Genomic DNA, 10,577 nt, shown 5'->3' with positions numbered 1-10,577 from the left:
CGGCGTGCCTCATAATCATAAAGTAGTTTTGGCACGTAAAACCCCACAATTTAATTTTTTTTAATTTAATAACAGCAGAGATAATTGTCTGCATAAAATATACACAAGGTAGCAGTACATTCCGCCATAATAGTAGCCAATTCATTGTTCGCTATACTATCGGCAATGCATGGCCATCCTTAGTAATACTGAGGCACGTTTGCAATTTACACGACACATAGAGATGTCAGTAACTTGTTTAGCCATTCTTATTAGTTCAACGTCGATTTCTTCACATTTCAAAATTAAGGTACTTGACCTGCGCCTTTGAAAGCTTCTCAAGGGCAGCATTTGTTCAATTTGAAGGGACAGAGCTTTTAAATTTCCGCACATTGGAGAAGAATGCAGATAACACAAAATACGGCGTACTAAGTAGTGTGTGCTTTCCTCTTTCTTACCAGGATGACCTTTCTATGCCGCGTGATATGATTCCCTTATGCCAAGGCTACCGCTCCTAAGATAACAAAGCTAATGTTGATCTTCACTGGAAAAGCAACGAAAATCTAGCAAAACAGACCGCCAAACGCTTCTTGTAGTCTTTCTGGGAAAACCACCACACTTTTGCCATTGTCATAGCACTCGGGCACGAACTATCGGCTGCAAATGAAACGCGAACAGCGGAATGCGTGGCGATAGGCCAAATCGAGGCCGCTTGCCTGTCGTTATCAGAGAGAGGCGCGAATTTCCTGTTTGCAATAGTTTGCTTCTATTTGGCGTTCATTTTCTTGCTTTGCCACTGGAGCGCCACATTTATACTTACCACCGATTACACCTTGCACAGCGCTTTGACTTTGCTTCCACCGATGCCATGTTATCAGCATCTGGTTGCGATGCCAACAGCGCAGGAGGCCGATCGGGTACGGTCGGAGTGCAACGTGACGTTTTTAATCACTCTCTTTTTTTTCTGATAAAGCGCACAGCTTTAAAGCCACGGCAAAAGCTCAAATACACTGGGACCGATATTTCACGCGTCATTTGAAACTGACAATGCCGAGGGTAAGTCGCAAAGAAAGAGCTCGAATTGTTGCTCCTTGCTGTCATGGTGCGCCTCAACGTGGGATAGCAGAGAAAACAGGTTGTGCACTGTCTACAATTAATAGAATTTTCCAGGCCTACCTCGACGTGGGAGGCCTTGAAAACTTGCCTCGTGGGCAGAGGCAGCGGGCTACAGGAAACGTTGCAGACCTACATATTGCGGCCGCTGCAGCCAATGCATACCGCCGCAGAAGCCGCTGCTCTGAGCAGCTAATGAAAACGCAAGACTCCAGTTGCACAAAGCCATGCATTATGGCCTGCAGAGCACTGGCGCTGCGTGATGCTCTCTGATGTGTCTACGTTTTGGACTCGTGGGGACCAGCGTCAGCGAATTTGGAGAGCCGAAAACACCAGGTGCGTCTTTCCTACCAAATACGCATGTTGACACTGCCGTATTTGATGTCGGGTTCCTTTAATGATATGACTAAAATATTTCATATTGCGACGCGAAAAGAATCCTTTTATTTAATTATTTATTTACTCATTCATTTATTTACTTATCTGAATTATCCTCAGGGCCAAAGGCATTACAGAAGGAGTGGCTAGAAAAAAAGACAAATAGAGGCATGAGTCGCTCCTAGTTATAGAATATTAGCTAAGATAGTTTAGAAGCTTTGGTACATTCCTAGGTATACAATGTTAGTTAAGGAACTGCGAAAAAGATAATGATCAACAGTGGAAGTGAGCGATCCGGGAAGGTAGTTCCATTCCTGTGAAATACGCGAAATGAATGACTGAAGGCAATTTCTTGTACGGTAAAAAGCGATGCCAACTTTTTGTGCGTAATAAGTGCAGAGAGAGACTAACGAGGGCGTAAACATAGGTGAGTTTGGAAGGGAAGTACTTGCATAGAGACGCTGGTTCGTCATTCATATTGTTCAGCTGTACCTTAAAATACAGTTACAAAAGTATTACTTCCAAGATAGAGTAAATTGTGTTTCTTCAATATGTTTAAAATGGTAAAATAAATTTCAATTTGCAATTTTAAATATACTTGCAATTCTACCTGCATTGCGACACCAACAGCCACTAGTATTTATATTCTTTAAAGCTGTTGTGTTTGTGGATATGCCGAAGGGTGAAGCAGGGATTTCTTTAATTTGAATATATCAAGCAACAAAGCTTAATTGAATATTGTGCATTGCTCCAACACAAGCTATGACACCGCGCGATTGCTTGTCCTTGCCAAACATATCATCATCATCACCGTCATCATCATCATCAATACCAGCACCAGCCAACTTTATGTCCGCAGGACGAAGGCCTCTCTCCCTGCGATATGCAATTACACCAGTCTGCTCCAAATGATTCCAGCTAGCGCCTGCGAATTTGCTAATTTCATCGCCCCATCTAGTCTTCTACAGCCCTCGACTGCGCTTCCCTTCTGTTGGTACCCATTCTGTAACCCTAATGGTCAACGGTTATATATCCTGCGCATTCGATGACCTGCCCAGCTCCATTTTTGTCCTGATGTCAAGTAGAATTTCGGCTATACTCGTGTGCTGTCTGATCCAAACCACTCTCTTTCTCTCTCTTAACGTTATGCCTAGCATGCTTTGTTCCATCGCTCTTTGCGCGGTTTTTAACTTGTTGTAAAACTTCATCAGTCTTTGTCACCGGTAATATGCACTGATTTTACACTTTCCTTTTCAACCCGCCGTGGTTGCTCAGTGGCTATGGTGTTGGTCTGCTGAGCACGAGGTCGCGGGATCGAATCCCGGCCATGGCTGCCGCATTTCGATGGGGGCGAAATGCGAAAACACCCGTGTGCTTAGATTTAGGTGCACGTTAAAGAACCCCAAGCAGTCAAAATTTCCGGAGTCCTCCACTACGGCGTGCCTCATAATCAGAAAGTGGTTTTGGCACGTAAAACCCCGAATAATAATAATTTCCTTTTCAATGATAACGGTAAGCTTCCAGTGAGGAGCGGACAATGTCTGCCGCATGCGATCCGGCCAATTTTTATTGTTCTATTAATTCCTTCTGATAATCAAGGTTTCCTGTGTGAATTTAACCTATGTAAACCTACTCATTCATAGACTCTAGAGGCTGACTGGCGATCCTAAACTTTTGTTGCCTTAACCCGCTATCTATCATTATTTTGTCTTCTGCACATTAATCTTCAACCTCACTGTCGCACTCTCTCTGTTAAGGTCCTCCGTCGTTTCATTTAACTCGTCTGCAGTATTGCTGAATAGAACAACGTGATCGGCAAACCGAAGGTTGCTGCGATATTCGCTGACGATCCTTACTTCTAAGTCTTCCCAGTTTACTACCTTGAATACTTCTTCCAAGCACTCCGTGAATAGCATTGGAGATATTGTGTCTCCTTGTCTGACCCATTCCTTTACAGGTATCTTTCTACTTTTCTTGTGCAGAATTAAGGTAGCTGTGGAATGCCTATCAAACCACACATACACTTAGTGTGAAGTAGTACCTACAGTGAAACATGAAATTATATCATAACATTAACATAAATTCAAGCATCTACATTGACGATTGCTGTGACCAGCGATTCCCGCAGTGCGAGGGCACCTTCCAGGATGCCCTTAAATATAACGGAGCCCTAAAACATAATGAGTCAGAAGTTGTTTTTAACATAATGTGCACTTGATAAATGCTACTGCGCAAGGTTAACAGGTAAGAATAAAAAGAATAATATTCTGCATGCAGAAGCTTGTGTTGGCAACACTGTTGACCGGAAAGTGTAGTGTAAATTGTGGTTGTTGACTGAAAGAGGATAACAGTACAGCAAAGCTGCATGATTCTAAATGCACCACAGCCTTGAGTCTGCCTAGTGAAAAAAACGTGTGTGTTCAATAAAATATAAGCATTCTATTGTTAGAACGTAGCTAAGGTGAAGTTGGCAGTATTATGGGGAATCAAATGAAAAGCCTACACATAAAAGGAAGTGCCTCCCTGTTTCATATTTACATTTTAATTAAGCTGTAGTTGTGCGTGTTCCTCGCGTTCAGCTATCCCATGATGTCTACTCCAAAAAAATCATAACTTACCGCTACTAAAATGCACAATACCCAAACAAAAGTGGTCCCTTCAAAATTTGAAGAACCACATGGATATTTAGCAGTGCTTCGATTCGCGGGTGTATAGGGAAAATGAAAAATATGCTACGTCCCAAATCTGTTTCTATTCAGTCTGAGTGTGGCAAACTACAAAGCTTGAGGTTGTAAAAGATTTAGGAAAGCACTTAGCTCTGATGAATATTTGCATTCAAATATTTTCCACCAGATCACTTGTGAATAAGCATACTTCTTTCATTCTGTTCTATACCTAGCACAAAAGAAAAAAAAGCACCGGCAATTATGCAACTTCCTAATGTGAAATTTTAGCGCTGCGCTATTTGTGTATTCAATATGCGTGACAATACTTTGTATTAATATTATATAGGTACGCGCTTTATAAGAGGAAGATAACGCTGTCAGTAGTATAGCTGGAGGCGACAATCTGTCGCGTGCAGCACATTGCGAATAGAGTGAAGTGTGGCGAGCTTGCCTCGCTAATCTGGAATTCGTGAGAGACAGCGCGGGGTTGATACGTAGGCGCAGTTCACAGAAAGTGCCGCAGACAGACCTCTGTTCATGCAACCCTTTGTTTCCATACAGAAAACGCGCTGCTGCGGTGCATCGTCGCCCCACAGCCCGACTTGCCCAGTACAATGCATTTCTTCTCACGCTGTTCTTCCACCAACGATGAGAGCGGCCAGTTGTGGCCCTCCCCACCCATTGCCCCGCCCTCGCACCCAATCAGAAGGCCAGATCAGATAGCGCGCGCGGCTGCGGATGCCGTGGCCGCGGGAAACTCAGCGCATAGGCAGGTCGTTTCCCCCTGCTCTACATCCTATTTGCGCTTCATATTTTGACTGCAGCGCTATCCTATACTTTCCTGTTCGCCCTCTCTCCTTTCATTTCCTGAAGCTCGCCGCGTTCGCTTACTCTTTCGCCGCTCTCGTTCGCGCGATTACGAGGTATATTACGAGGCGTGTTACCATAAATTTGGGTGAAGCTAAACTAATTGTTCAGTTTTGTGACGTAGGTGATGGTTTTTTTAGGTTTGATAACTATAGGCCAACTGTGTGAATGAATCTATGAAGTAACAATAGAAGGGAAATATCCCGGAGACTAGTTAGTTGTTGCAACGAAAGATCGACCTTTGAGTTACACTAGATTGATTGCTATAATTTTTTTTAATGATATGGCTCACTCTATTCTGCATGCTCTCCAGGTGTTCGATGAGGTATTTTTTATAAGCAGACCATATACTAGAGACGTACTTAATTTGTGGCCGTACAATAGTTATGTGAGCTAGTTTTCTTAATGGTGAAGGCGCAGTTCTTAAATTGTGGCGCCGAAATTCTAATGCCCTGGAGGCGTTAGCTGAAATGGAGGTGATGTGAATACTCCATAAAAGATTTGCGTAAGGAGGACTTCTAAGTACTTAAGTGTCAATCTGTCTCGTCCCCCTTGCTGGGCGAGAAGCTGCAACAGCTCCTACTACTCCTCAAGCCCTGTCGAAGCTACTTGCGGGTGCGACATATTGACGTGAAGCAACGCACTAGGTCGCTCCTGCTGGATCGAATGACCAGCTCAGTGGCCGAAGATGTTCTATTCCGCCTGCTCAACTAATGGCTAGAGCATCAATCTTCCAAGCTGCAGGTGTTTTGCTCCGATGTAGAAGTCGGAGACACTTATTTTCTTAGTTATGTAATAGCGCATAAACTTATATATAAAGACATAAACAGAACTAATCCAGCACCAACCATGCGTTAGGTATCTGTAAAGCACGCAAACAACCCACTTTTGTGTTTGTTCGTGACGTCTTCCTAGGCGCGGATGGCCAAGGGAGTGCTGTTTCTTATCAGATGATAGCCTATTCAAATGAGAGCTACACGAGTTTCTTGCACCAAAAAAATAACGGTTGCTGATGTGAACTATTGATGACACACGGGTGTATAGTACCGTCTTTATCCAACTTCCACAAATTATTGTGTTTTTCGCGTACAGTGTGCGGCAATTGTAAGACGGCAGCAACTACGTTTTGTATAAGCTAAATTGATACACCTGCACAAGACGCAACCAACGGTCTACAGGACAAGGTGGCTGCCCATGAAATTTTTTGCCGCGTAGTAGTGTTATTACGCTCTTTTATTTCGACCAAGGCAAGCTCATGCTGCGCAAATGCGCCAATGGTTTGATGTAGCAGATGCGCCGAGAGGATATATGTATTTGGGGAAGCGACTTATAGAACTTTTGCTTCATCTAGTCACCTTGTAGTGAAGAGAGATCTAGCCCCATTGTAGAATGTGGGATCTTGTGCACCCCAAAAACGTAAGGAGGCGTTTAAGAGGACCCTCAGGCGGCATTTATTTGTATAAGTAGGTCGCCGTCCAACTAACATCATTGTTCTCCCTCTCTTATACCTAAAAAAATTAAATACGACGCACACGAGCAAAGGCGGCCTTCAACATCAGGTACTTCTGCCTAGGTAAAATTATATCAAATCAACTACAGTATCATATAAATGTCCCAGAGAACCCTTAGTTAGTGTAATATCCGCGTAAAGATGTGAGGTGATCCAGCTTGCGAATCGTCTAAGAAAGGATGCCTTCGTATGCAGAAGAACTATAGCATAAAATAATAATAAAGCAGCTATAACAAAATGGGTACGTGTTTGGAAAGATGACAGCGTATCTTCACACCATGAGCGCTGCTTTTGTATGAGCCACTCTATGTGCAATGCCCGAATACATGTCATGCTGACCCAGTGCTTGTCCAGAAATTCTCTATGCGTCTACGGTATAATTTTGGCCATTAAAAAGGCGGCAATCAGATACCTACTTTCGTGGAACATTATGTGCCTTTTCGGAGGTAAAGCAGTAAGCACCGCAGGTAATTTTGGCCATTGCTGGTTCGGGATACTCATTTTATTGAAATGACTTTTTTATTTCATATAAAAGTCATTTCTACTTCTTTTACAGGTGCGCAAAATTTTACCCCCACATATGCCATAAGGCGCCCAGATTGTTGAATGGCACACTTTTATTCATTGAAATGTACGGACGTTTAAGCGCATGTGACAAGAAAGTAAAAAAAAAAAAAAGCTAACACAGAGTTTGCCTGACGCCTCCATGAACGTGCATAAACGATACTGCCTGTGAATAGAAATTGGTTGCCGGGTGGTAGGAGGTGTGGTATATGGCATAAATAATTCCTTGCGCATAGGATATGACCGCCACTAATTTTATTTCATCATCATATTACATTTGCCGTCCTCCCACGTGTACATCTCGCTAATCATACCAGACTTACATTTTTATTCAATAACAAACGCCTGCCTTCTGTATGGATAGCTTATAATGACGCTGTCATTCTATCTTGATTGGTCGTCCCATCCAAACGTCCAAAATTAAGGGAATTTTTAGGATTCGAGCTTCTCGCGCATCTCACTTGTCTGGAATACATAAGTACCATGCCAAAAGGCGAATATTCTGTTATTCTAAAACACACTTAAGCGCAAGCGGGTTTAATGCCGTGGAAACAACAAGCGTATAGTCTCTGAATTCTATGTTTGCGTTCGCAATACTATTCAAGTTTATGAGGACGTTTGAGGAGAGTACTCAGTGCGCAGTGCGCAGTGAGCTAGCTTCATGCACGCGTCATTATACGCCGCGCAAACGGTGCTCGAGTGCGACGCGTAGCTCGAGGCGAGAACGCGCCGGTTGGCGCTCCTTTCGCTTCTGCAAGCAACGCACATTTGGATCGGTCCAGCTTAAAGAGGCAGCGGAGAACGGTTGCAGTTTCGGTTATCGCATATTAAAATTGTACGGTACGCCTTCAACTGCAACGCGCCGCGCAAGATAAATATGCTTACTGCGGAAGTTTTGTCGGTGATAGGCGATAAGGCGAGCCCGTCGGCGGCTGTGTTCTTTGCCGACATCGTCACTACACCTCTCTTCCTTTGCGCTGTGTATCCGTGTACAGTCACCGCGTGACAGCTGCGGCTTATCGGTTGGCCGTTCTCCGCAAATCCCAAAGAGGCGAAACATATTTTGCGGTGCGGCGCAACATTAGCCGCAGCCTCAATCGAGGCACGCTTAACCGCTACAGCGCAAAAGGATATCACACTAACCTTATGGTATACTATTGTTTCAAACGAAGTGGCGGCGGCAGCGAGCGTTACTATCGCGCGCTTTCGCTCCGAGGCATGCGGTTTGCCTGAAAAAAGTGAACGGTGTGCTTAACATCTCACGCTTCTCAATGTCGAAATAGAAAAAAAAAGTCTACGTGCTCAAGAAAACGATATTACTTACCTGTGTGCAGAAGTTAGGCTGCGACGGTTGAGGTGTGCCTTCTCTCCAACAGGCATCATAACCTCTGCCGCGCAACTCATCAAAACAGCCAGGCTCGCACATCAGTCGAATACTAGTAGCTGGGTCAGCCAATGACTTCAACGGATAAACGTCCCACTTATCGTCGTTAAAGCATTTCACTAAAATGTGCGTCATGATGTCCGAAAAAAAAAATTCATCGAAAAGCGCGAGGTGCGAACCACCGCACAACTGTGACCAAGTAACTGAATCCGAAAGCTGTTCACAGCTTCACTATCGTATTCAGTTATTAAGATATTTCAAACACAAAACAACCGCATTGACAAATCGCTAATTGATTTGTAATGATTTTTTATCTACTAAGCTTTATAAATTTTTAAGAACAACCTATTTGTATTGTAAACAATAAATAATACGGCCAACAAATGGGACTACGAAACTAGCGGTAACCATGTGTACTGTTGCAAAAGTGTGCGCTAAACGAACCTACAACGGTTACAACCGCGTGTGCACACGCACGTACCCGAATGCTACCTTGGCGTTTGTAGCGCTACCTAAACATAACAATTATTACTAATTTCTTTATTTTTACAAAAGTAACACAACTAAAATAGTTTATAGCGCCTCTGGAGATGACGAGGTGACAAGTAAGGTAGGATAAGAGTCCGTTATTTGTATTTCTTTCATTTCCCTTTAGGCTTCTTCCAATTAACATCAGAGACCTGCATGCTTGGGAGACAATAGCTCCACAGTTCCGCGAGGCTCAAATAAATCGCGTGCTTCTTGCAAGGCGAGCGGTGGGAGCAGCCGCAGATACAGCGATTAGCTGTGATACTGTTGCGGTTGTTGCTGAATCCAGAGCTCTTTGATGTCAGCGGTTATAGCGGCTGCGGGCTGCGATCTCGAAGCGCGTTCGTTGTTTGATCTCTAGTAAAACGGGCCTTGGATAAAAAAATTATGTTTGCCTTCCGGACAGAGGATGCGTCGAAGGAAATTTGAAGACCTCTCACGTGTATGTTGGAGCGTGTGCGCGCTTGCATCCTACGATTCCCACAGCGCGTCCGATGCTCGAAGGTAGCGACGTCGCGTGTCGGCACCTGTCTTATCGCCGGCCGCGCTGCCGCCGCGTCTACTTCTGGGGAACTCCACGTGCGCGTAGTCACCGTGTTTGCAAGTGAATTTCGCATTCTTCTGCTCCCTGAAACGTGCTCATTTTGGATCGTACCAATGGCTATGTCATCCAGTGTGTGTTAAAACAACGATGGCATTTGTACACCGGCGAAGAAATATTAAATCGTTATGAACTTGGGCGGTCATGAAGCTAGTCTAGCGTTGCAGTTTTTACGTAGCGAAAACGGCTACGAAAGCAGGGTGGTCCCGGACATAGGCGCTTCAAAGTGCCAGCTGTAGCGACAGCTCGAGGAAGTGGCACGCGGCGCACCCTCCAAGCATTTCAGAGCTTACTGGCTTTCGAACAAGAGGAGTATGCGTGCACTCATGGCCTAATGGTTGGAGCACCGGGCTCGACAGCCGACATTCGATGCCAGCCAATCGGTCAGACATTATTTTCTTTTAATGAAAGCGAGGCAAAAGAAGAACCTGCCTGCCGCAAAGAGATAAGTATGAGGCTGGAGCGCTTCGCATTAAATTTTTGGAATGTCTTCATATGCTAGTCATAATTATTGCATACTAGACTCAACTGCTACGCAACAAAAAAACTACAAAAATCACCAGAAATCACTCAATAAATTATTTATTGAGAACACTGAACGGTAATATTGTTGTGCAAGTGTTGAGCGATTTCAATGGCTGTTGTGAATTTGTTGAAGTCCGTTGTTTCAACAATTGCCTAACAATATATCAAAGGTTAACCAACAGTAATTTTTTACTGGGTGCCATGCCATTGCGAGAAAGCGTTTGATTCAGTCGAAACCTCAGCAGTCATGGAGGCATTACGGAATCAGGGTGTAGATGAGCCATATGTAAAGATACTGGAAGATATCTATAGCGGCTCCACAGCCACCGTAGTCCTCCACAAAGAAAGCAACAAAATCCCTATAAAGAAAGGCGTCAGACAGGGAGATACGATATCTCCAATGCTATTCACAGCATGTTTACAGGAGGTATTCAGAGGCCTGGAGTGGGAAGAATTGGGGAT

This window comes from Dermacentor variabilis, chromosome 7 (genome assembly GCF_050947875.1).
Source record: "Dermacentor variabilis isolate Ectoservices chromosome 7, ASM5094787v1, whole genome shotgun sequence".
In the NCBI taxonomy this organism is placed as follows: Eukaryota; Metazoa; Arthropoda; class Arachnida; order Ixodida; family Ixodidae; genus Dermacentor; species Dermacentor variabilis.
Note: the sequence above shows the minus strand (reverse complement) of the source record.